The 27,704-nt window shown below is 38.2% G+C and overlaps 1 protein-coding gene across 3 annotated transcripts in view; it reads right to left on the bottom strand.

The window, feature by feature from the left end:
* The window catches only part of LOC306660131 (uncharacterized protein), a 309,182-nt gene that overhangs the window by 139,801 nt on the left and 141,677 nt on the right, over positions 1-27,704 (bottom strand). The window contains exon 2 of one of the 3 annotated variants that reach the window (XR_013763549.1): positions 3,919-4,058. The exons of the other annotated variants lie outside the window; for them this stretch is intronic. The gene's annotated coding sequence lies outside the window, so the exon portion shown is untranslated. The remainder of the gene's footprint in view (positions 1-3,918; positions 4,059-27,704) is intronic. 3 annotated transcript variants of the gene reach the window in all.

Below are 27,704 nucleotides of genomic sequence, written 5' to 3'. Positions count from 1 at the left end.
GCCTTAATGCCTCTCTAGGTTCATGTCATCTGAGTCAGAATAGGAAGAAATCTACTATGAAACTGAGGATTTGTGCAGTCACTTATTTTTATTCTTCCAACAATATTACCAGGTAACAACAATTACCCATATTTCCTGGGGTAATTGGGGGAAATAGGAACTCAGAGAGATTAAGTAATTTGCCAACTTAGTAAATGGTGAATCTGGATTTGGATCCAGGTTTTTCTGACCCAAAGGCTCATTCCACTCTAACATAGCAGAGCCAGGAAGGGATGCATTTCAATATGGTGTTTCAAGTCATGTCCCTTCAAAGCAAAATGCACATCAGTGGGTGGACTTTTTTTTTTTTTTATTGTAAACAAATGGGATACATGTTGTTTCTCTGTTTGTACATGGCGTACTTTTGATTCCACTCTCCCCAACTCGGTTCCCAAAGAAATGATTTAACTCCCAAAAGCTTAACAAGTGGCAGAGGTGGGGAGGAGTTGAAGGACGTCATGAGCAAAATGATAAAAAAGTAAAAGTTAATCAGAGGCAATTTCATATATAAACCCTAGACAAAACTAAAGTCATCTTTAATCTTAAAGACATTTACAGAAGGGTATTTTTAAGACCATCATTTCAGCTTGTCAGTTTCCTGCTTGTGAAACCCTTAGGAATAGGAATTCATCAGTGGTGACCATGACAACAAAGTGTCTCCCACCTAAGCCCACGCACCACCCTCCTGTTCAGTGGATGGCAGACAGAAGAGGCAGAACCGCTATAATTCTGAAATCCTCTCTATCAGGATAGCTTTGATTTGCAGTTTTGAGGACTCTACGAATTGCCTACTCTAGACTTCGTCAGTCAATCTCTATGGCAAAGGAATCCCTATATAATAAATCATTTTCTTTTAAAGGACACCATCAAAATAAGTATATTAGAATTAACATTTATTGAGAAAAACAAGTTAGTTCAAGAGAGGTGTTTAACACAGAGATTTTGGTGGTCAGAAAGGTGCATCTGTACTGATGCATATGTAAAACTGCAGTGATCATTTTGTCTTTCTTCTAAAACCATGAGAAGCACCCTCTTGAAGGCAAATGTACCTTGCTCATAGTGAGAAAGTAAAGGACATGTCTAAGAGGAACTACTTGTCCCTTCCTAATTCCAGTAATTTGTCTGAGTTTCCTTAGCTGTGTCTACATCCTTGGCCTCCAGCCACACCATTTTAGTAAGAACACTGAAGGTTCATCTTCACTTAGAAGTGGAGCCCATACCTACCACCATATGCAAATCCAATCCCATTTTCCCTTGTGCCCCTTTTTCTCTGAGGTTTTACCTTAGTACCATCCTCCAATTCTGAACTCTTTTATGTCTGGAAGAGCAATTTTTAAAGTACCTATCAGCTATTGAAATATATATTTGTTTCAATGATTCTATTCCAGAAGTTTCTAAAGAGAAAATATTTTGTGGTGAAGATATTCAAGTATTTACAAGGCTGCTCCTCTGAAGGTTGTTTTTAAGGTCCAACAATGAAGTATTAATTTAATCATTCAAAATGAGGTTGTGGATATCCATGGCACAATGATGGTGAAAATAAAGGTTTAAAACAATACTCTTGAGATGATGTATAGTGTAGTGGAAAAGCACAGTTTCAGCATGCACAAGGCCCTGAGTTTGATCACCAGCACAAAAATAAAGAGATGAGAGAGAGAGAGAGAGAGAGAGAGGAAAACACTTGATCCAACATTTGTGAATACACATACAGACATACACCAAAGCATGGGAACATAGATGGTTTCAGTATTCTTCTGTTTCTTCATAGGTATTTGAAACTCACTACAGGGTCAGATGATGATAAAAACTAAAATCCTCCATTTATTACTTTATTTTTATCTTCTCTAAAGTGTGATAGTCTGAGAAAAAAAAAAAGCAGAAAGACTACTACAATAAGGACACTGAGTAACTGAGAAGATTATGAAAGACCTCACAGTTGCTCCACATGGGTCTGACCTAGACAATGACTCCATTCCAGCTTCTCTTGTGGGCTGTAGGCCTCTACAACACTCTATGCTACCTGTGGTAACATGGCGCTTTATTGTAATTAATTACTGCTCAGCCAGAGATTAAATCTTTGAATACGAGCATTATACCTCTTCGCTGTTGATTCCTCTGTGCCTATCTGAGCACAAAATTCTCAATAAATACGTGTTTTATTAATGACTTAACTACTAATCAGGGTACTGAGAAGATTAGCAAATTAGATTATTGATCCACACTAAGGAAACTTTAAAAATCAGAGAGGATTTAAAAAATCACACAAGATTGCAGACAATTGTCTGATTTTACAAAAGTAAAATATTTGGCAAATGAGCCACTGATATTTTGCTCTTGATCCAAGGCCAAATTCTATACTGAATAATTAAGTAGAGATTTTATGAGTACTTGAGAAAATAAGCTGTGATCAATAGGGGCCAACATGGGTTCTTCTAGAAATATTCTTGCCCGGTCAGCCAGATTTTCTTTTTGGCTAAGATTAACAGACATTTTAGAGAGCTGCCAGGTTTTTTTTTTTTTTTTATTTCTGCAAGGCATAGACCAAAGCTCACATAATATCTTTGTTTATAGTGTCTTTGTTATATCTTGTACATAGCAGATACTTGATAAAAATAGATTGAGTAAATCGTTGTGAAGAGTATTATGAAACTATTCCCTTCCAATGTTTTTGTGTACTTTCTTATATTAATCTGTGGTCCTCCTCTTAGAGTGTTCCTTTCTTCTCACCTTTCTTGAATATGGGATACCTATCCCATATAAGGGCATTTAATCACAGGATGTAAAGATTTCTTTACATAATTTCTTTGGACAACATGGAAGTTTTGGTTTTATCTATCAATTTTGGCTTGAGAAGGCAGACTGATCGAGGGAAAGTGATGAAACAGAAGCTAGAGGTCATTGGTGGCCTTATATTTCCTTGCTTTTTCTCTTGCATCCCTTCAGAATCAAATTCCACTTGCATGTCCATCACTCTTTTACTATCCTGGCACCTGCATAAAGGATCTCAAATGATAAATTTATCATTTTAAGATGTTGAGGGTTGAATGTTTATGCATTATGGGCTTTTAAATTTTTCCTGTTAAATTTTTATTTTCAATTATTATTTTAATTGTACAAATTTATGGGATACAGTGTGATAATTTGGTACATGCATAAGGGTGTAATGATCAAAGAGGGTCATTCCTTGAAAACTTTTTTTTAATTGACTCATACATAATAATTGTACATTTTATAGGATTTTTACATTAAAGAAGATGACAATAATTCTTTCTTTACATATAAACTCAGACTCACTTCGTCTCATTCTCTGGTACATTTGGATGTTTTAGGAACCGTCCTGTGCACAAACATGCACACATACATACATACAAACAACATTTACTTTCAAGTGTACAGGAAGCCCTGCATGAATGTTATCTCCCTTGGGTGTGTATGTTCATGTATAAAAGCATTCTGCTGAGAATTAGGAGGCATAGATTCTTGTCTCAATCCTACCACTAGCAAGCAAATTGTATGACTCTAGGCAAGTCATTTCCCTCCCTGAATCTTATAAAATGAAAGAGACTTAGCAGAGAGAACTAAGTTTTGGAATTACAGTGTTGTTTGAGGGTCTAAAGGAGCAGTATTTTGGTCAAACTCTAAGAATATCTCCAGAGCACCACAAAATAGGCCCTCAAAGAAAGGCTCAGTCCCTAAGCCCAACACTGCAGTTCTCCATTCACTGAGCAGCAGTCTCTGAGTACTGCCCCACTGGAGAACAGACACCCAGATCAGCAACCCAGAGATTGGAGACAGGTTAATAAACTGCCACTCTACCCACTAATATTGGCACTCAAAAGACTGGAGAATCAGCACTGCAATCTGCAATGGGAAACTCACAGGAACCACAGACCACAGGCTTCTTCCTGGATTATCTCTTGGAATCTGATGCAAACTCATCTTGTCAATAACATTTATGTCATATCCAGGTCCTTAGTTGAAAGGAAATCTTGGAAATACACAGTTTAACATCTTCTAGCCTGTGTGATATAGATGAGAATGTAAATGAGATTAGGATTAAATGATGAGTGCCAAGGCATAAAATTTAGAAATAATACATTCTTTTTTTCCCTACAAACTGCATTTTCATTCATTGTACACAAATGTACACATCATTTCATTTTTACGGTTGTGCACAATGTAGATTCATACCATTTGTGTAATTATACATGTATATAGGGTAATGTCTGTCTCATTCCACCATCTTTCACCCCTCCCTCTCATTTCGCTCTACATAATCTAAAGTTCCTCCATTCTTCTCTCACCATCCACCTCCCCTCCCCCATTATATGTCATCATCCACTTATCAGGGAAAACACTCAGCCTTTGGTTTCTTGGGATCAGCTTATTTCACTTAGCATTATATTCTCCAATTCCATCTATTTCTCTGCAAATGCCATAATATCATTCTTCTTTATGGCTGAATAATATTACATTGTGTATATATACCCCAGTTTCTTTACCATTCGTCTTTGAAGGCCATCTAGGTTGGTTCCACAATCTAGCTATCATGAATTGAGCTGCTCTAAATATTGATGTGGCTATGTTACCATAGTATGCTAATTTTAAGGGACTTAGGAATTAGACCAGACTCTGCACCAAATAGAAGACAAAGCAGACCCAAATGTTCATCATGTTGGCTTAGGATCAGACTTCCTTAACAAGACTCCCAAAGCACAAGAAATCAAAGCAAGAACCAATAAATGGAATGGACTCAAACTAAAAAGCCTTTTCTCAGCAAAGGATACAATCAATCATGTGAAAAGAGAGCCTACAGAGTGGGAGAAAATCTTTTCCACACTTCAGATAGAGCACTTATCTCCAAAATTTATAAAGAGCTTACAAAACTTTACACCAAAAATACAAAGAATCCAATCAATAAATGGGCAAAGGAACTGGACAGTCACTACACAGAAGAAGACATACAGGCAATTAATAAATATATGAAAAAGTGTTCAACATCTCTAGTAATTAGAGGAATGCAAATTAAAACAACTCTAAGATTTCATCTTACTCCAATTAGAATGGCTATTATCAAGAACACAAACAATAATAGATGTTGGCGTCGAAGTGGGGGAAAAGACGCACTCATACATTGCTGGTGGAGTTGCAAATTGGCACAGCCCCTCTGGAAAGCAGTGTGGAGATTCCCTAGAAAACTTGGAATGGAGCCACCTTTTGACCCAGTTATCCCACTCCTGGATTTATACCCAAAGAAATAATACATTCTGACAACAGAACAAGCTGCTTCTGGAGCTAGCAAGTTCCCATCACTGGAGATGTTCAAGCAGAAACCAAATCACCTGTTGTCAGGAATGTAGATGAGACTGATCTTGATCATTAGTTTGTACACCTTGCTGTATATTTTAATCTTCTAGTCCCATCCCCAATGATTCTGACTTGGTGTGTGGTATGTCCCAGGAATCTATATTTTTAAAAATATCTCCAAGTGATTCTGAGTCAGAGCTACACTTAACAACCACTTGACTGCATTGTCCAAGATCATCTCAAGCACTATTTACTATGAATCCTTCATTCGAGACCTTCAGGACTACACAATTCTATGTCGCACACACACTTTTAGAACAAGAAGCCAAATGTTCAGTTGAACACAGATCCTTGAGGAGTTGCAGGATATAAACTGGTCCATTATTCTGTGTTGCTTTAGTTGTAAAGCAACCTGTTTTATCAGTGTTCTACAATAAAAGAAATTAGTTTCAAGGATATCCTTACTGAAGGCATCCTTTCACTGGAAGAATTCATGACAAGTAGCAAGCTGAAGTAATTTGTTTTTTTCCAGGGGAGGATTTCCAGGCAATACAATAGAAACAAGCATGCTGAGCCCCTGCTGGGTGGAGGGCATTTTTAAGTTTTGTTTTGCTTGTGAACTGTGGATTTATATTCTACACAATGTTCTTGAATGCTTGCCCTTGAAGAGTTGGTAAGTGTTCAACTGAGCAGAACACTAAAATCAGGTTTTATTATGGGTATTGTAGTTAGTTGGTGACTCAAATTGATTATTCTGTCCAATTTACCTCTAAAATTCAAATTCGTTATACTATGACAAGTGTCACGATTTTTGATGAAATTTCAGGTTCAGACATAAAATATCCATGTAGCTGGAAGGCCCTGCTTTTAGGAGGAAAACACACAGTTGGTCCCACAATAGGAACTAGTGAACTTGGAAGTACCCAGAAATGGAAAATTTGGTTTTGACCTCAAGAGTACATGTATACATAGTTTGAGATATAGGTCTATGATTACATTGTTGCAAGTTTTTTACTTTAATATTCTTTATCATGTAATCATTCAAAGCTAAGTTTTATATTCTGAGGATAAAACATGTATCAGAGTAAAAGACTTTGGTATGTTTATATTTAGTGCTGGACAGTATAAAGTTGTGTACACTAATATTTTTATCTAGATCTAATACTGCACTGGGCTACTGAATTTTCCCTTTTCCTTTCTTTTTTCTTTATGCTAAAATCGTATCCTAACAATGACTATCTTATTGCCCTACCTGTTCTTTTGGAATTTTTTTAAAAAAATATGAAACAAATATTTCATTTATTCATATCAAATTTTAAATCAAAATCATGAAGATGTGAAGAAAACATGGCAAGAGGAAAAGAGTATTCAATGGGGTGAGCAGGGTAAGAGCTCCCAAAACATGCCCACATCCACTCCCTGGCATGCATAAATGACCGGAAATTACAAGGAACTCTGAAGAGGAAGAGGATGGGAAAATTATCCTACATTTTGCAATGGGCCCAGTCTTGTCAACATAAGCCTTAAATTCCATAACCTTCCCCAGCTACATCAATCAGAAATATGTTCCAGGAGATGAGCCCAGTTTGCCATCACTGGCTTTGAAGGTGAGGAAAGGGGTCACCATTCTCAGGAAATGTAAAAGGCAAGCACATGAATTAGAGCTCCCAGGAAGAAATATGATCTTACCAACATCTTCATTTTTAAGTGAGAACTAAGTGGGTCTTTTTCCCCTGGAAATCTGTAAAATAATAATTTTGTTATATTAATCCACTATGTTTATGGTAATTTGTTAAAACAGCCTTAGAAAACTAGTACATTCAATGACGCAATTACTCCTGGTCTCATCACAGAGTAACAGGCTGGTAACTTCCTGATAACAGTCGAGAAAATAATTTAACATTTTAAAGGATGTTTGGATGGAGCAGTTAGGACACAGAGTTTGAGAATGAAGGCATAATTCAACCAACGAATAGCAATGTGACCTAAAGAAAAATCTCAACTTTCCTGAGGCTTTGATCCATTTTTGATACACTGAATATAATAAGCCGTGTCTTGCGGAATGGTTGAAAGTGTAAGATTTTAAAAGGAATATAAACATGTTTATATATTGCACTGTGTAAATGACTATATTTATGCATGATTTTTACACCCAAGAAAAAATATATTTCTATGATAATATTTGTCACACTTAGAGTAGAAACCATTAATTGTGTCCCAATACTGATTCTTCCTTTCTGCTCTGATGGAAACATGCCTTGAGTTCTATGTGGGAACATAGTAATGCAGCCACAGACTCTATCGTCCAAGTTTTCTTGCAGCCAGGAATGGCTATGCAACTGAATTCCAACCAATAGGACATCAGTGACAACTGAAGTGTGCAAATTTCAGATGGTGCCCTTACAAAGAAGACACTGCCTTCTACTTCTTCCTTTCCTGTCCCCACAGACTCTCATGGCTGGTGGTGGCAGAGTCAGTACCTATCACGTAAGTGAGAGCGTTATTGCTAGAGCTGGGTCAACAATGCAGCCACACCTGTTATTTACAGATTTTCCCCAGCAAGAACAGAGTTGAGTCATTGTGACATAGAGCAAATGACTAAAGTTATTTACAAGGTACTAAGACTAAGTTATTTACCTTTAACCCTTTAAGGATAAGCTTTATCCACCCTGTCCTGTGCAACAATAGATCAACAAACAGATGAAAGTTGTGTTTTTGGACAACCTCCTAGAGCCCAGATCTTCTTCTCTACTACACACCATCTTGGACTTAAATAAGTCAGCACAAAACTTTCCAGGGTGTTTAATTCACTATTATTTCGTCTGTTTCAATTGGCATAATAAACAGTAATAGACATGGTAACAGAGATGATGGCAATGACTGCAACGATGACAATGTCTAATACTGTGCTTTCTCTGTTCTAGGACTCTTTGTGATTCATGAGATTCACACACTTAATACTGATCATATTTCTGTAAGATAAAGGCTGCTTTTCATTACCATTTGACAGATGAAGAAACTGAGGTCCAGAGATTAAGAAACTTCCAAGATCATACTGGGGGGCATGGACCCATGATTTAGACCTTCATCATTTGGCACCAACAATTATGCTTTAACCATGGATTATATTGCCTCTAAGATTACACGTGCTTTACTGTGACTGAAAAAGGAGTCAACCCTCCTCAAGTTCATTGTAACAGGAGATCTATGAGAAATAATAGCTTAACCCCAAAACATTGTTAAATGGTAGGTTAGGGTTAAGAATATAAATAGTAATTTGTTTTGTTTTGAAATAAAATATCCTTAGAGATAGCCTAAATGAAAGATTTTAATTAAGTATGGCAATCCTAGTTGAATTAGGGTAAAAGGGTAATCTATTTGCAAATAAAGAGAAATGTAAAGTAAGGTAAAATTTCAAAGGGGCTAAAATGAAGACTGAGAATTAATGATAAAAGGTAAAATAGAGGGAAGGAGCATAAGGAATAGGGAACCAGAAATCCTTACATGCTTACCAGGTTCTAGCAACCGGGCTTGACAGGTGTTGCTTTGTTTAACCTTCACAGTTTCCTGGAAGCCTTTTAAAAAGTTAAAATTTAAGGTTCAGGAAAATTGAGCTAGTTGCTCAAGGTCACAGAACTAGTAAATGAAACTCAAATCTTTGTTACCCTAAGCCAAGCTTCTTTACACTAGAATATTTCAAGGAGTAAAACAAAAGCAAACCAAAAGTCCCAATGATACCAAGCTTAAAAAAAAAAAAAATTAGGACAAAATGGTTGCTTATTTAGAGTTGCTGCAAATGATCATGCAAGCTTTTTAGAAGACTGTGATGTACAGGACTGCCCAAGTCTAATCAAGTGTCTAAAGAAAATAAAGGAACTCAAAATTCCCAACTGCTGAGGCAAGGAAGAAAGCAAAGTCAGTGAAGTGTCAGAACCCTATAATAGGTACCAACCAGATCATGCAAGAGAGAAGCTATGTCTGTGGGAGACTGTTGAGCATTAAAGAAACTCATTCAATCCCACTGGCCTATCTATTTTCTCTCCCAAGGAAGGGATTAGTTGCCGATAAGCTCTTTATTATTGATTTCTGTGAGCCTTGAAGTTCCCCTGAAGATGGAGAATATTGATAGGATGAGCCCCATTACAATTGTGAGGTTAAATGCAAGACGTTAGGTTGTCTCAGTCAACTCGTTCAAAAGAAATGACTTGTAGAATTAGCTCACTGTTTTATGTGACCCCCCCCAGTTCCACAATGCCTCGCGCTAATTAGTAAGAAGAGATAAAGCCTTATTAGTCCTCAAAAACAAATCATAGACTCAAAGTTGGAAAGGTCATTTTGAAAATCATCTATGCATTTTATAGATGAGAAACTGAATTTTCAAAATAGACATGAGGTGCATCGTGGTATTTTTTTTTGGTCTTAAAGCGTGGAATGAAATGTTGCCAATCATATTTCAAAGCTCATGGCATGGTTATTTGTTATCCGGAGTTTATTTTATTTAAGCCATGAATGATCATTCTGAGATGTTCAGGAAGAGACTTAAGTACATCATATTCCTCACAAGCAAACACAGGTACCCTCAGGATGCACTTGGTGTGGTTAAAGAACAGGATAAGATATAGAGAGATGTGGGCAAGAAGTGGCAAGATGTCATCATAGGAGCCTTGTGGACCATGATCTAGATGTTGGATCTTTTTTCTGAGCTCAATTCAGAGAACTGGAGGGATTTGGCAGGGGTATGACCTGGTCTTCATTTGTTCATTTGTATTTAACATAGCTCTTGGTCCTAAGGAAATAGGTACATTTCCCAGTCCACAGACACCTCATGGTCAAGTAGAGGAGAGAGCTGCAGTATGTAATTACAATACAAATCAATAAGGAAAGAGAGCAAAGGAACAATGAAGCCTGGAGGGGTAGAAGAAAGTCCGCAAGAGGTAAGGTTAAATGCCCTGTACTTGAACCTAAGAGTCTTTACAGATTCCGAAATGATTTCACGTATGAACTCTCACTTTATCCTCATAGTAAAACGGGGTTATGAATATCTACCCTTACCACATGTGAAACTGAGGCTCCGAGAAACTGAATGAGTTAAAGACTCTACCCCAAGGATGGCAGCGAGCTTTCATCTTGAAGCCAAACTCAGACAGCAGCAGTTGCTTCCATTTGTGCACTGAAAATAATTGTAACACATCATGGAAATACAGCAGGAAAGAATTTTGTGATTTAAGATATCTAATGTAGTCTGAAAGAGAATAATAACATTTATTTTTTAAGTTCAAAAGTTCTCTTGGAGATTTATAAACAACTGAATTAGGGATGATAAAAAACTATGTTTCTCATAGAGTTGTTGTAAGGACTAAACAAAAAGCACTCCTCCTGTACGATGGAGAATTCTGGGAATTGTGGAGGCCTGAAGAACCCCAGCCAACCTCCCAAGGCAGCCCCGTAGGATTGTTTGTCTTGAGGCTGAAGTTGAAGGAGGTAGAAATTGGGATTACTTGGAGGAAGTGAGCTAGGTCCAGGATTCAGACATAAATATCTGTGGAATTTTCCCCCCTCTCTTCTGCATGAGAGTCTGAGTCCTAGTGGAAAAGAGACCTGGGAGGATAAGCAAGAGCTCCCTAAAGAGCAGTTGTCCTACAAAATCTAAGAACTTCAGAGAAGAAGGGCAGAGCTGGCCAGCATTAAGATCCTTGGAAGAATTCTGATTTTCATGGTCCTTTAGAGCAAGAAGGTAGATAAACAGACAATTTGATTTCTCTTAACCCACAAAACTGGGAAAATGCAAGGATTTATATTTGATGAGAAATGAGGGAGCCTGTTCAGATGCCTTGAGAAGAGAGTGATAGAATGACTGCTAGTATAGCTGGTAGAGATGTGAACACTGCTGGGCTCCGCCAGCAACATCAATGTGATTGACAGCATCAGGTGTGCCTGAGCTTCAGTGAGTTACACAAAGAAAAATGACCCAGCTGGAGGACCAAAACAGACAGAAGAATGTAGAGATCATCCAGAAGAAGTTCCTGAGAAAATGTAACTGTTGAAATGGGTATATAGCAATTGGTTAAAAAAAAATTTATTAACAAATGAAATTGAATTATTACACAAATAATACTTTCTGAATCCACAAAATCTGACTTTTTATCTTATGAAAGATTTAGCAGATGACTTGAACAAATTGACTGATGGCATTTTCAGATAATAATGACAAGTCAGCATTTATCATCCCATTTATATAAAATAAGAGAGAGAGAGGAGAGAAAGAGGAAGCAAGTACTAAAGGAAAATACCCTGATGAAAGTTTTAATGACTGTTATCTAATGATAACGTGAAAAGGAGATTTATGCTTCCCTTGAAATTTTGTGTACCATAGAATTATATCACACATATAATCCAAAATTCTAAGTAATAAAAAATTCTAATTTTAATGAACACAAACTCCAACATTATTGGAGTAGTATTGCGACTACTGTTACAGCCTGCACAATAGAAGACAAGAAATAATAAAGAGTAAGAAGGCTTAGCTGCTGGTGACTTTATCCAAGAGGACTGAACTCTAACATTAATCTTTTTACCAGAAGGATTGGGTCTTATACCATGCACTGATAAGCAGCTGAGCATAGAGGCTGAGGGAGCAATACCTAAGGCAGTGATAGATGGGATTGTCCTGGACCACGTGACTCCACTGCAGAATACAGAGCAGGAGCGTATTTCCACTAATTCATGGAAGTATTGTGCATGTATTTTTCCATCATATGAATGAGAAAGTAACTGTGGTCTCATTTCTAGATTTGTTGGGTATTAAAAATAAATCATTGCATAAATTATTAAAGGAAGCAAATATTATTTTGTTTTTAAGAAAAGCTATTGAAAAAAAAATGTACAACTTGTGAACGTTTATTGCTGATTGATTTATGGACCAGGGGTGAAGAGCCAATCAGAAGTTAGCAGTGTCCTTTATGTATTGTTCAAGCAGAGGCTTCTTTGCACCAACTCAGGAATAAGGAATCTAAACAATAGTAGTACTTAATGAGGCACTTTATAAGCAACAGAAATCAATTGAAAAAAGTGAATTGCCAGTAATTACTGACTAATGCTAATTAAAAATGTGTCTAAATGGAGACATGAGATGGGCACACAATTTGGATCAGATTATGCAAAAAACCAAACTCAGGCAACTTAAACTTGCCTCACGTAAGTTGTTGGTGAAGGGCCCGCTGATCCTCAAGTTGTATCTGCCTTAAATTGATCACCAGAGATTCCTTGAAATAAAAAGAACCCAGAAGACTACAATACCCACAGCTGGAGAGAGAGATGTCATCCAGAGTGTTTATCACCAGATACCTCTGCAAAGTACATTAAAGGAGAAAGGTTTGATACAATCAAGACATGTTTATCAAGCTAAAACTATTGGAAATAATTAAGACAAGAAGGTAGGATCGAGAAAGAAATATTCCACAGTATTTAAAGTTTGAACTAAGATGTTGAAAACTCTAAAGTCTATTCCAGCACAGAAGAGTGGGATATGGAGAATCACATAGGTGACTTTGGCAACTATTTATTTTTAACCTAGGGTGACTTTGTATGTTCTTATAAAAGATCTCCAGATAGCTGTAGGGAGCACCTTTCTTGCCTCTTGCCTTCACACAGCGATGGTCATTAGTCATGGACTGGCTAAAAAGTGCTTTCATTCATCTGACCACAATGATTAGATCACTGTGGCCCAGTCAGCTCATCTCTAAGACTTGACATGTGGATAATTGAAAAGCAGAGCATCACCCTTGATCTAGAGCCAAGAGCTTTAAGTACCATCTAAATCTTGAGTTTCTGGTACTATCATTCCCGCTACAGGGCATGGAGTGGTGTAGGGCTTATGTGTGAAGTCCATACTGAAGAAAACAGAATCAATATATGAAAGAGGCGAGAAAGAGGGAAAAGAGCAGAGAGAAGAGAGGGGAGAAGGAGACAAACGGGGGGAGAGAGGAAGTGGGTGGTGTGTTGAAGAACATCTGAGACCACCGTCAGCCATACCTAAATATATGTCCATGGACTCTCCAGCTGAGAAACTGAAACAGCTCTTTTTCAAAATTGATCTAGTTTGAGATTCATTCCATTTGAAACTAAAACAATACAGCATGAGGTGAAAAATATGAGCACCAAATTACACTGCAGAGTCTGAATAGCAACAGGAAACACACATGCACACACAAACACACACAACCACATCAGAAAAGAGAAAATTCATTTGCCATTCACCCGCATCACTCTGGTTTTGCAAATTATTTACAGGAGGAACTTGAAGCCAAGACTACAGTGTGAAAAAACAGAACTACACTGTATTTTATTTATAGTGGTTACATCTTATTGTTTATGTAATTAGAGTTAATATAATACTGTAGAGAGGTGGATAAAACTCTGCAGCCTTTCTCATGAGAGAATAACATTAGATTAAATCTCCAATTTGTTTAGCCAATGATACAAAAACATATCCAATCCAGAGTGGCAACTCAGGAAAGGAGCATATTCAGGATTTCTAATCATGTATAGCCCCAGACCTCCCCAATACCCGGTTGCCAGTTGCAGTGCCATTACAACTGGGATCTTGCTAAATGTAAGAAATTCAATTCTTACTATCTCGCTACCATCTTATCCTCTGGGCTTCATTTTCAGAAAGGACTAACACTGAATGTCTGTTCACTTTTGTTTCAGAGAATTATAGCAGGCTTTCATTGTTCTTAAAACTCAGCCTCATCAAGCTATGCCCTCCTCTGAACATAGAAATTAGAGTCATTCTCCAAATGTCGCTGATTAATGTCTCAGCCTTCAGATTTCCACTGTTCTGGAAAGCCCATTTACTCCCAGCCCATGCTGTGGCTCTGATTTAATACCCTTTTAATACAGAGTTTGGTCTGAAGGTGAAGATCACAAATCGATTTCCACAAAATTTTAACTCTAAAATGCAGTTTCCATCATTCTAAATCAATCTTTTATTCTTGTGGCATGAAAGTCTCAAATTAAGAGAGAAATTGGTATAGAGAGTTTTAAAGATGGAGATTTCAAATGGACACATCTGAAATAATAGTTTCAATTAAGTTTTGGGTTCCCAAAGAAACCAGACATATTTAAAAACTCTCCATAAAAAAAAATATGGTCATTTATGTAATTCCTGTCATGGTGTGACAGATACCACCACTTAATAGAGTTATATGTTACACATTTGATATGGAAGCAAAGGAGATAATGATATATTCAGTTAGCTTGGAAAAATGGGTCAACACAATCATTATGAGAATTTAATTTTTACCATCATTGTAATACTTTTTGAATGTTTATAATCTTATGTAGATACTGTTACAATGTTCACTTTCTAAATTTTTAAATGAACTGAGTTCTAAGCAATTATTTTAGATTCTGCCTCTCTGTATTACCAATACCTAGAAACACTGGATAAAGACACAGAAAGTCCCAGTCTGCCTAGACACATCAGCTTACATCAAGAAAAAAAAAATAAGAAAGAAAAAAAATTGACTATTTGGTTTTCACAGTGACAGGAAAATAAGAGAGAAAATCTTGAACCCTCACAAGGTGGAGAGTTAGATTGAAACTTCTAGAGGCATCAGGACCATAAAGGAAAGAGTAGCAAGAAGATTTGGTTTTTCTGGTCTCTGCTTAGTTTGGGAAAAATAAAGTTAAAGTCTCCCCAAAGAATTTGCAAGCTGCATGCTTATGCTTATCGTATCAGTTTGTTGCTCCCTCAGCAATGGACACCAACATGATAGGTTCTAATAACACAAATTTATTCTCATAGAGTTCTACAGTGAGAAGTCAAAAAACGAGTCTAGGAAACTAAAACTCAGGCTAATACCAGGACTGTGTTCCTTCCAGATTCTCCATGGGGAGATCCACTACTAGCCTCTTCCCACTACTAGACACTGCCCAGGACCGCTTTCTTCATTTTAAAGGTCAGTCAAGGGTCTGGGAACATAGCTCAGTCAAGAGTGTTCACCTTTCATAACAGAAATTTTATACCCATTGGACAACAACTCCCCATATCTCTCTCCCCAGCCCCTGGAAACCCTGTTCACTCAGTTTCTATGAGTTTTAGAATCTTATATAAGTGCAATCAAGCAGTAATTGTCATTCTGTGATTGGTCTATTTCACTTAGCATATTTTCCAGGTTCACCTATGTTGTTGCATATGACAGGATTTCCTTCCTTTTGAAGGCTGAATAATATTCTGTCATATGTATACACTACATTTTTTGATGAGCTTTGGGAAAGAGAAACCAAAAGAACTTTCAAGAGTTTTAGGGTTTCTAGAAATTAAATTAATACCTCTGGCACAACTGGTTTTCCTCTGAAGACAACTGTCAATTCTGAAGGAAGGTAAATAGAGCAATTCACAGGAGAAATACCCCAGGGATAAACACAATTCTACCTGTTGGAAACACTGGAGGTTTGAATGGAGGTTTGAATGGAGAGTTGAATGGAGGCTGATTGCTTGTTATCAAAGCTCCAATATAGAGTTAACTCAGGCATTGATTGCATTAATTTGTTTCCAATCTATCTGTCTAGCAGAAGGAAGAACCCTCTTTTGCAGAACTTATCATTTAGAGTCTCCATAATTTTTATATACAACGTCCTGCATACAGAAAAAAAAATTGAGTTGTACTGAGGAACAGAATCATATAAGTGGAAGAAGAAAGTACAAGCAGATCTAGAGGTCACTGATATAATAGCATTAGCAAACAAGATTTTTAAATAAGTAGGTTGATAGACTTTTATTTTAAAAGAATGTAAATAGAGAAATAGAAGAAAATAAGGCTTTTAAACAGATGGTTGAAATTTATAAAATATAATGAAATGAAAATTACTTTATAGAAAATTAATAACACAATGATATGTTCAGAACTGATTATACAAAGCAGAGAGAGATAGGAGTAAAATGTAAAATCAGTCAAGAGAAAATATTCAAACTGAAATAGTGAAGGAAAAAATACAAAATAAAATAAAACAATAAAAGGCATATGGATCAAAGTGAAAAAGTATATAATATATATCTGCATATGTGTGTGTGCATACACATATGTAGAAAATCCCAGGAGAGACCAATGTAACAAAATATTTACGAGAAAATGATCACAAGCTAATAGTATATTTCAACAACAAAGCAGCTTTATAAACGCCAAGTTAAAATAAAGAACCACCACACCACATACTAGTAAAATTGTTGAAAACTAAAGATGTGAAGTAAGATCTTAATAAAAGCAACCAGATTAAGAATGGCACATTATCTTTATAAGCAACTGTAAGATTTATAGGTGAATACTCACCTGAAACAATAGGAGCCAGACAATAATAAAATGGCACTTTAAAATTATGAAGAAATTATCTATCAATCAAGAATTCTGTGTTGAACAAAATATCCTTCAAATAAATATCTTCAGAAATTCAAAATCAGAAGCAATTTGTCTTGAGCAGAATTGTTCTAGTGCAAATACTAAAGAGAGTTGTACAGGGAGAAGGAAAATGTCCAGAGGGATATAAAATGTAAGAAAGTATGGAGATAATGGAGAGAATGAATGTGTGGGTAAGTATGATAAATATTGCTTCTACATAGTGTCTTGAGTGGTTTAAAATAAATTAAAATATAGACTTAAAATGCTTGAGATAATTCTAAATGGTTATTCACCTGTTAAAGAATAGGAAGAGTTCTCTCAAAGCAATAATGTCATATTAACTTTAATAAGTGAAAATAAAGGGGAAATTAAGCCCACAGAAAGAAAAATAAAGGAACTAAAAAAACCAGAACAGAAATCAGTGAAATCAGAATAAAAAAAGATAGAGATATGTCAGTGAAATCAAACATCACTTCATCATAAAGATCAATAAAGTTGATAAACCTCTAGAAAGACTAATGAAGAAAATGACAAGACATAATATATCAGCATTGAGCGAGGGACATCACTGTAGATAATAAAGAATCAAAAATTAATGAGTTAAGGTAATAAATTAGACAATGTACATGAAATAGATACATTTTGTAAAAGACATGAACAAAAACCATAATTGTTTGTAAGGAGATCATTTTGTCTTCTGTGGTACCAGTACCTTAATAAGGAATGTGGGTGATCTTCAAAGCCATTGCTGATCTTGGAAGTAAGGACAGGACCAGAATAAGTTAAAACCACATAAAGTTCTGTTTTTAACAAGATTCACCAGAGTTTCTTCATTAAGTGTTCCCCTGGTGCAGTCTCAGAGTTCAAAAAAACCTTGTTTCTGACAGTTTTTGCCCCCTTTTTTTCTTTCAGTGGGTTTTTTTCTTTTGAGGGATATTAGTTTTGAGTTCTTTACTCCACTATTTCCATTGATAAAAATTTAATTTGTAACCACTCTAAAACTATCAGCCATCAGGAACAAGACAAAGATGCCCATCAATATCTTTCTTTTTAATATTGTACTAGAGATCTTCACCAGTGAGAGAGAATAAGAAAGATAAATAAAAGTATAAAATTTAAAAGGAAAGAAAGGGACCCATACTCTGGATTACTCCAGAGAATATACTGAGTCATTTTAGACTCAGTATGAATTGAGTTCAGTAGATCTTCAACATGATACCCACTTACAAATCCATTTGCAATTGTATTGACTACAACATATAGAAAAGTAATTAAAAAAAAACTAAATTATTTAGAAATAATTTGATGTACTTGATCTTCAAGGATATGTAATTTGTTGAAACATATGAGCAACATATGAAGACCAGCACCATATTTATGAATTACAGGACTAGGTATTGAACAAGATGACAGTTCTGACAAAGTTAATCCATACATTCAGGTCAACTAGAAGGAAATTTTCAACAGAGTTTTTATGGGCCCTGACATTTACTCTAAAAGACAAAGAATAAATAGAATAACTTTTAAGAGCAACATGGGGAGACATTTTTAAAAGCTATAGTAATTGGGGGCGATCCAAGATGGCGGACAAGAGGGTAACTGCATCTCCAGTCGCTCCAGAACCCAGGATTCAAGAAGGGGAGGCATTGAGAGACTCAGACTAAAATAGAGCCTCGGGGTGAGTCTCCCCCACCCGGTGAAGCGCTGCCAGGGCGGCAGACCCGGATTCGGGTGGCTTACTACAGTAGGACAGAGCAGCTAGAATCCTGCCCAGGCGGCCCTGCGCACTCCAGCGGTGGGCTTCTTCCACAGGGCCAGATTCTCCAGCATCTCGGAGCAGGCCTCCCAGTGAGCCTGCCTGCACAGAACCAAGCTTCAAGTCCCTGAACCAGGGCAGCGAGTTCCTGCCCTCAGGTTGCTTCAGGGACCAGGACAGGACAGCCAGGGACTTCCCCAAGCAGCCCGCAGCCCGGCCCTCTCCAGCAGGAAGCGCCTTTCCAGGCTAGCTTCTCGGAGCAGACCCCCGAGTGAGAGCCTTTCCACACAGAGCCAGCCACAAGTCCCCAAGCCAGCAGCGACTTCCAGCCAACAGGCAGCCTCTGGGACTAGGGCAAGGCAGCCAGAGACCTCTCCAGGCAGACCTGACCCCTGGCCCCCCCAGCCACAGGCTTTTTTCCACAAGGTGATCCAAGATGGCAGACTAGAGGGTTAACTGCATCTCCAGTTGCTCCAGAAACCAGGATTCAAGAAGAGGAGGCATTGAGAGACTCAGACTAAAATAGAACATCGGGGTGAGTCTCCTCCACCCGGTGAAGTGCTGTCCGGGTGGCAGGCCCGGATTTGGGTGGCTTATTAGAGTAGGGCAGAGCAGCTAGAGTCCTCCCCAGGCAGCCCTGTGCACTCTGGTGGTGGGCTCCTCCCACGGGGTGAGATTCTCCAGCATCTCAGAACAGGCCCCACAGTGAGAGCCCTTCTGCACAGAACCAAGCTTCAAGTCCCTGAACCAGGGCGGTGAGTTCCTGCCCACAGGTTGCTTCAGGGACCAGGACAGGGCAGCCAGGGACTTCCCCAAGCAGCCTGCAGCCCAGCCCCCTCTGGTGGGAAGCACCTTTCCAGGCTAGCTTCTCGGAGCAGACCCCCCAGTGAGAGCCATTCCACACAGAGCCAGCTCCAAGTCCTGCAACCAGTAGGGACAGCTTTCCTTGGAAGCACTGCATTATCAAGTTACTCCAAGACTTCAGGCTACTGAAGGCAGGAAGGTGATACGCTGGAAATCTACAGGGACACTATAAGCCAATAGAAGAATTCTGCAATATCACAAAGTCCCACTAACATCTGACCAATATGAGAAAACAAGGGAAGAAAATGTCCCAAACAAACCTACATACTGTATCAATAAAACCCAATGACAGCACAGCAGAAGAAATGTCAGAAAGGGAGTTCAGAATGTACATAATTAAAACAATCAGGGAAGCAAACGAGGAGATGAAAGAGAAAATGTAGGCATTAAATAATCGCACCAATCAACAGTTAAAGGAGCAAATACGGGAAGCAAGAGATCATTTCAATAGAGATACTGAAAAAAAAATAGAAATCATTGAAATGAAGGAAATAATAAACCAAGTTAAAAACTCCATAGAAAGCATAACCAATAGGATAGAACACCTGGAAGACAGAACCACAGATATTGAAGAAAAAATATTTAATCTTGAAAACAAAGATGAACAAACAGAGAAGATGGTAAGAAATCATGAACAGAATCTACAAGAACTATGGGATATCATGAAAAGGCCAAATTTAAGAATTATTGGGATTGAGGAAGGCTTAGAGAAACAAACCAAAGGAATGAACGATCTATTCAATGAAACAATATCAGAAAATTTCCCAAATCTGAAGAACAAAATGGAAAACCAAGTACAAGAGGCTTATAGGAATTCAAATGCACAAAATTACAACAGACCCACACCAAGGCACATTATTATGAAAATACCTAACATACAAAATAAAGACAGAATTTTAAAGGCCATGAGAAAAAAGAATCAAATTACATTCAGGGGGAAACCAATAAGAATATCAGCAGATTTTTTAGTCCAGACCCTAAAAGATAGAAGGGCCTGGAACAACATTTACCAAGCCCTGAAAGAAAATGGATGCCAACCAAGAATCTTATACCCAGCAAAACTTACTTTCAGACTTGACAATGAAATAAGATCCTTCCATGATGAACAAAAGCTAAAGGAATTTACAAAAAGTAAGCCAGCATTGCAGAACATTCTCAGCAACATATTCCATGAGGAAGAAATGAAAAACAATGATGCAAATCAGCAACGGGAGGAACTAGCCTAAAGGAAGAGCCAAATAAAGGGGAAACCAAATCATGTCAAAAAACAAAAATGAGTCAAATGACTGGGAATACAAATCATATCACAATAATAACCCTGAATGTTAATGGCCTGAACTCATCAATCAAAAGACATAGACTGGCAGAATGGATTAAAAAGAAAAATCCAACAATTTCCTGCCTGAAAGAGACTCATCTCATAGAAAGAGATACCCATAGACTAAAGGTGAAAGGATGGGAAAAAACATACCATGCACAAGGACACAGCAAAAAAGCTGGAGTATCCATCCTCATTTCAGATAAGGTGGACTTTAAGCCAAAACTAGTCAGAAGGGATAAAGAAGGACATTACATACTGCTTAAGGGAAGCATAAATCAGCAAGACATAACAATCATAAACATCTATGCCCAGAATATTGGCTCATCCATGTACATCAAACAAATCCTTCTCAATTCCAGAAATCAAATAGACCACAACACAATAATACTAGGTGATTTTAACACACCTCTCTCACCGTTAGATAGATCATCCAAACAAAAACTGAATAAAGAAACCATAGATCTCAATAACACAATCAACAATTTAGACTTAACCAACTTATATAGAATATACCATCCAACAAGGAATGAATACACTTTCTTCTCAGCAGCACATGGATCCTTCTCTAAAATAGACTGTGTTTTATGCCACAAAGCTACTGTTAGCAAATACAAGAAGACAGAGATACTACCTTGTACTCTATCAGATCATAATGGATTGAAATTAGAAATAAATGGCATTTCAAGATGGCGGACTAGAGGGTGGCTGCATTTCATGTTGCTCCAGGACTCAGGATTCAAAAGAGGAGATATTGAGAGACTTGGGACCAACTCAAAGCAGCTGGGTGAGTCTCTCCCACTGGGGAGGCATCCCGGATGGGACGGTAGTCCCGGAATGCAGGGAACTTTGTGAAGTAGAGCTGCCCGGCAAGACGCCCCTCCCCCTGCTGGAGCAGTGAACACAGACAACTGGGAGTGTCGTAGAGGAGGCCGCTCAGCACAGCGCTCGGACTCGGAGCAACCACTGGGGCTCCGGTGGCTGCCCAGGGGAGGAGCAGCAAGGAGAGCTGTGTGGACTCAGAACACCGGGGCCTGCCCTGAGGAGGAGGAGGAGGAGCTTGGTAGCTTGGATTCGGAGTGGCTATACCAGAGCTACAGGCGGTTGCCAGAGGAGGAGCTGCGTGGCGAGCTGTTTGGACTCAGACCACTTCTGAACACCGAGGACTGCCCTGAGGAGTAGCAGGAGGAGGAGGAGGAGCGTGGCAGGTCGTTTGGACTCGCAGTGACTGCATTAGAGCTCCAGGCGGCTGCTCAGAGGAGGAGGTGATTGGTGAGATGTTTGGACTTAAAGCGACCGCTCTTGAACATGGGGGCCTGTCTGGAGGAGGAGTGCGGTGCGTCGCTTGGTCTCGAGTGGCCGCACCAGAGCTCCTGGCGGCAGCCCAGAGGAGGCGTGCAGCAGGTCACGTGGATTCAGAGCCACTCAGAGCGACCGCTCCTGAACACCCGGGGGGTTACCTGGAGGAGGAGAAGGAACCGGGCGGGTCACTTCCACTCGGAGTGACTGCCCAGGGCTACGGGTGGTTGGTGGGAGGAGGCACGCAGTGAGTTGTTTGGAATCCTAGTGACCGCACCCGAATACTGGGCGGCTGTCTGGAGGAAGAGGTGTGCGGCGGGTCTCTGGGACTCAGAACGATTGTATGGGGCCCCAGGTGGCTGCTCAGAGGAGGGGCCGCATAGCCAGGCAATTAGGTGCAGAGCAGGTTCCCAGGATCTACTAGGCTTCTTGGTGGAAGAGCCGCACAGAGAAACGCTTAGGGGCGGAGTGAAGGTTCCAGGACTGCGGGCAGATTCTCTGAGGAGGGGCAGCCTAAGGAGATTCATCTGCGAAGGGTGAGGCTCCCAGGCCCAGGAGGTAGGGCTGGGCCCCTGGGAACTTTGCAGAGGAAGGCAGCCCAGCCCAGGTGGTAGCTGTAAATTGAGGGGAACCTCTAGGAGGGGAACTGACCAGCGAGACCTCCCCACCGGGTGAGTCTTCCCTGCCGGGTGAGGTTTCCCCAAAAGGATGGTAAAACCAGAGGCACAGGCCCAAACAAGCCTTGCCTCAGCCCGCAGCTTAGTTCCCCTTTGGATGACCATTGGTCAACAAGTGGAGGCACCTCTGCCCACTAGCAGGGAATATACCCCACCTGAAGGCCACCATTCCTAGAGAGGCAGCTTCCTTGTGGAGCACCACATTATCAACTTCCTCCAAGACTTCAGCCTACTGAAGGCTAAGAGGGGATATATATAGAAATCTTCAGGGACATTCTAAGTCAATAGAGGAAATCTGCAATATCTCAGTGGTCCACTGATACCTGAACAATATGAGAAAACAGGGAAGAAAATGCCGCAAACAAATCTAGATGTTACATCAATAAAATCCAATGGTCATTACAGCATGGCAGAAGAAATGACAGAAAAGGAGTTCAGAATGTACATAATTAAAATGATCACAGAAGCAAACGATGAGATGAAAGAGCAAATGCACGCACTGAATGATGAGATGAAAGAGCAAATTCAGGCATTGAATGATCGCACCAATCGACAGTTAAAAGAGCAAATACAAGAAGCTAAAGATCATTTCAATAAAGAGTTAGAGATATTGAAAAAAAAAACAAACAGAAATCCTTGAAATGAAGGAAACAATAAACCGAATTAAGAACTCCATAGAAAGCATATCCAGTAGGATAGAACACCTGGAAGACAGAACCTCAGACATTGAAGACAAAATATTTAACCTTGAAAACAAAGTTGAACAAACTGAGAAGATGGTAAGAAATCATGAACAGAATCTACAAGAACTATGGGATATCATGAAAAGGCCAAATTTAAGAATTATTGGGATTGAGGAAGGCTTAGAGAAACAAACCAAAGGAATGAACGATCTATTCAATGAAATAATATCAGAAAATTTCCCAAATCTGAAGAATGAAATGGAAAATCAAGTTCAAGAGGCTTATAGGACTCCAAATACACAAAATTACAACAGACCCACACCAAGGCACATTATAATGAAAATACCGAACATACAAAATAAAGACAGAATTTTAAAGGCTGTGAGAGAAAAGAACCAAATTATATTCAGGGGGAAACTAATACGGATATCAGCAGATTTTTCAATCCAGACCCTAAAAGCTAGAAGGGCCTGGAACAACATTTTTCAAGCCCTGAAAGAAAATGGATGCCAACCAAGAATCTTATACCCAGCAAAACTTACCTTCAAATTTGATGATGAAATAAAATCCTTCCATGATAAACAAAAGCTAAAAGAATTTACAAAAGAAAGCCAGCATTACAGAACATTCTCAGCAAAATATTCCATGAGGAAGAGATGAAAAACAAAGAAGCAAATCAGCAATGGGAGGAATTATCCTAAAGGAATTGTCAAATAAAGGAGGAACCAAGTAGTGTCAAATAAATAAATAAATAAAATTTAAAAAATGAACCAAATGACCGGGAAACCAAATCATATCTCAATAATAACCCTGAATGTTAATGGCCTGAATTCATCAATCAAAAGACATAGACTGGTAGATTGGTTTAAAAAGAAGGATCCAACAATATGTTGCCTACAAGAGACTCACCTCATAGAAAAAGATACCCATAGACTAAAGGTGAAAGGATGGGGAAAAACATAGCATGCACATGGACTCAGCAAAAAAGCTGGAGTATCCATCCTCATTTCCGATAATGTGGACTTCAAGCCAAAGTTAGTCAGAAGGGATAAAGAAGGTCATTTCATACTGCTTAAGGGAAGCATAAATCAGCAAGATATAACAATCATAAACATCTATGCCCCAAACAGTGGCTCATCCATGTATGTCAAACAAATCCTTCTCAATTTCAGAAACCAAATAGACCATAACACAATAATACTCGGTGATTTTAACACGTGTCGCTCACCACTGGACAGATCTTCCAAACAAAAATTGAACAAAGAAACCATAGATCTCAATAACACAATCAATAATTTAGGCTTAACGGACATTTATAGAATATACCATCCAACCAAGAGCGAATACACTTTCTTCTCAGCAGCACATGGATCCTTCTCTAAAATAGACCATATATTATGCCACAAAGCTAATGTTAGCAAATACAAGAAGATAGAGACACTACCTTGTATTCTATCAGATCATAATGGATTGAAGTTAAAATAAATGAAAGAGTAAAACACAGAAACTATTCCAACATCTGGAGATTAAATAACAGAAGATATTAGGAAGGAAATTAAAAAATTCTTAGAGGTAAATGAGAACAAAGAAACATCATATCAAAATCTCTGGGACTCTATGCAAGCAGTACTTAGAGGGAAATTTATTTCATGGAGCGCATTTAATAAAAGAAGTAAAACTCAACAAATAAACGACCTAACACTACAGCTCAAAGCCCTAGAAAAAGAAGAACAGAACAGCACCAAAAGTAGTAGAAGACAGGAAATAGTTAAACTCAGAGCTGAAATCAACGAAATTGAAACAAAAGAAACGATACAAAAAATTGACAAAATAAATAGTTGGTTCTTCGAAAAAAATAAACAAAATTGATAAACCTTTAGCCACACTATCAAAGAGAAGACGAGAGAAAACCCAAATCACTAAAATTCGGAATGAACAAGGAAATATCACAACAGATACGAGTGAAATACAAAACATAATTAGAAGGTATTTTAAAAATCTATATTCCAAGAAAATAGAAAATTTCAAAGACATCAACAGGTTTCTAGAGACATATGAATTGCCAGATCTTCAACATGTTGGCTTCGGACCAGACTTCCTTAACAGGACTCCCATAGCACAAGAAATAAAAGCAAGAATCAACCACTGGGATAGATTCAAACTAAAAAGCTTTCTCTCAGCAAAGGAAACTATCAGCAATGCGAAGAAAGAGCCTACAGAGTGGGAGAATATCTTTGCCAATCATACTTCAGATAGAGCACTAATCTCCAGAATCTATAAAGAACTCAAAAAACTCTACTCCAAGAATACAAATAATCCTGTCGACAAATGGGCTAAGGAAATGAACAGACACTTCACAGAAGAAGATCTACAAGCAATCAACAAACATATGGAAAAATGTTCAACAACTCTAGTAATAAGAGAAATGCAAATCCAAACCACCCTAAGATTCCATCTCACCCCAATTAGAATGGTGATTATCAAGAATACAAGCAACAATAGGTGTTGGCGAGGATGTGGGGAAAAAGGTACACTCATACATTGCTGGTGGGGCTGCAAATTAGTGCAGCCACTCTGGAAAGCAGTGTGGAGATTCCTTAGAAAACTTGGAATGGAACCACCATTTGACCCAGCTATCCCACTCCTTGGCCTATACCCAAAGGACTTAAAATCAGCATACTACAGAGATACAGCCATATCAATGTTCATAGCTGCTCAATTCACAATAGCCAGATTGTGGAACCAACCTAGATGTCCTTCAATTGATGAATGGATAAAGAAACTGTGGTATATATATACAATGGAATATTACTCAGCCATAAAGAATGATAAAATTATGGCATTTGCAGGCAAATGGATGAAATTGGAGAATATCATGCTAAGTGAGATAAGCCAATCTGAAAACGCCAAAGGACGAATGATATCGCTAATAAGTGGATGATGACACATAATGCGGGGAGGGAAGGGTTTGTGTTAGGGTTGGAGTTAGGGTTACGGAGTGGGGCAAGTATGGAGGAAGGAAGGACTGTATAGAGGGAAAAGAGGGGTAGGAGGGTTGGGGGAAGGGAAAAAATAACAGAATGAATCAAACAACATTACTCTATGTAAATTTATGATTACACAAATGGTATGCCTTTATGCCATGTACAGAGAAATCACATGTATCCCATTTGTTTACAGTAAAAAAAAAAAGAAATTAGAAATAAATGAGAGAATAAAAAACAGAAACTTCTCCAATACCTGGAGATTAAATAATACACTATTGTATGATGAATGGATAACAGAAGACATCAGGAGGGAAATAAAAAAACTATTAGAAGTAAACGAGAACAAAGACACATCATATCAAAATCTCTGGGACACTATGAAAGCAGTACTTAGAGGAAGATTTATTTCATGGGGCACATTCAACAAAAGAAGCAGAAATCAACAAATAAACGACTTAACACTACAGCTCAAAGCCCTAGAAAAAGAAGAGCAGACCAACACCAGAAGTAGTAGAAGACAGGAAATAGTTTAAATCAGAGCCAAAATCAACGAAATTGAAACAAAAGAAACAATCGGAAAAATTAACAAAATAAATAGTTGGTTCTTTGAAAAAATAAACAAAATTCATAGACCCTTAGCCACACTAACAAAGAGAAAGAGGGAGAAAACTCAAATTTACTAAAATTCGGAATGAAGAAGGAAATATCACAACACACAGGATTGAATACAAAACATAATTAGAATAGCTATTTTGAAAATCTATACTCCAACAAAAACAGAAAACCTCGAAGACATCAACAAGTTTTCTAGAGACATATGAATTACACTAAACTGAAAGAGGAGGACATACACAACTTAAATAAATCAATTCAAGCAATGAAATAGAAGAGGTCATCAAAAGCCTACCAACAAAGAAAAGTCCGGGACCAGATGGGTTCTCAGCCGAGTTCTACAAAACCTTTAAAGAAGAGCTCATTCCAATACTTCTCAAAGTATTCCACGAAATAGAAGAGGAGGGAAAGCTCCCAAACTCATTCTATGAAGCCAATATCACCCTGATACCTAAACCAAACAGAGACTCATCAAGGAAAGAAAATTTCAGACCAATATCCTTAATGAACATCGACACAAAAATTCTCAACAAAATTTTAGCAAATCACATACAAAAATAGATTAAAAAGATCGTGCACCACAATCAAGTGGGTTTTATCCCAGGGATGCAAGTTTGTTTCAACATCTGGAAATCAATAAATGTCATTCACCATATCAACAGACTAAAAGTTAAGAATCACATGATTATTTCATAGATGCAGAAAAAAAGCATTTGACAAAATAACAGCATCCCTTCATGTTCAAAACACTAGAGAAAATAGG

The sequence above is a fragment of the Sciurus vulgaris genome (assembly GCF_902686455.1).
Source record: "Sciurus vulgaris genome assembly, chromosome: 4".
NCBI classification, from domain to species: domain Eukaryota; kingdom Metazoa; phylum Chordata; class Mammalia; order Rodentia; family Sciuridae; genus Sciurus; species Sciurus vulgaris.
The sequence above is the reverse complement of the archived record's forward strand: the minus strand, read 5'-3'. Positions and strand labels throughout refer to the sequence as shown.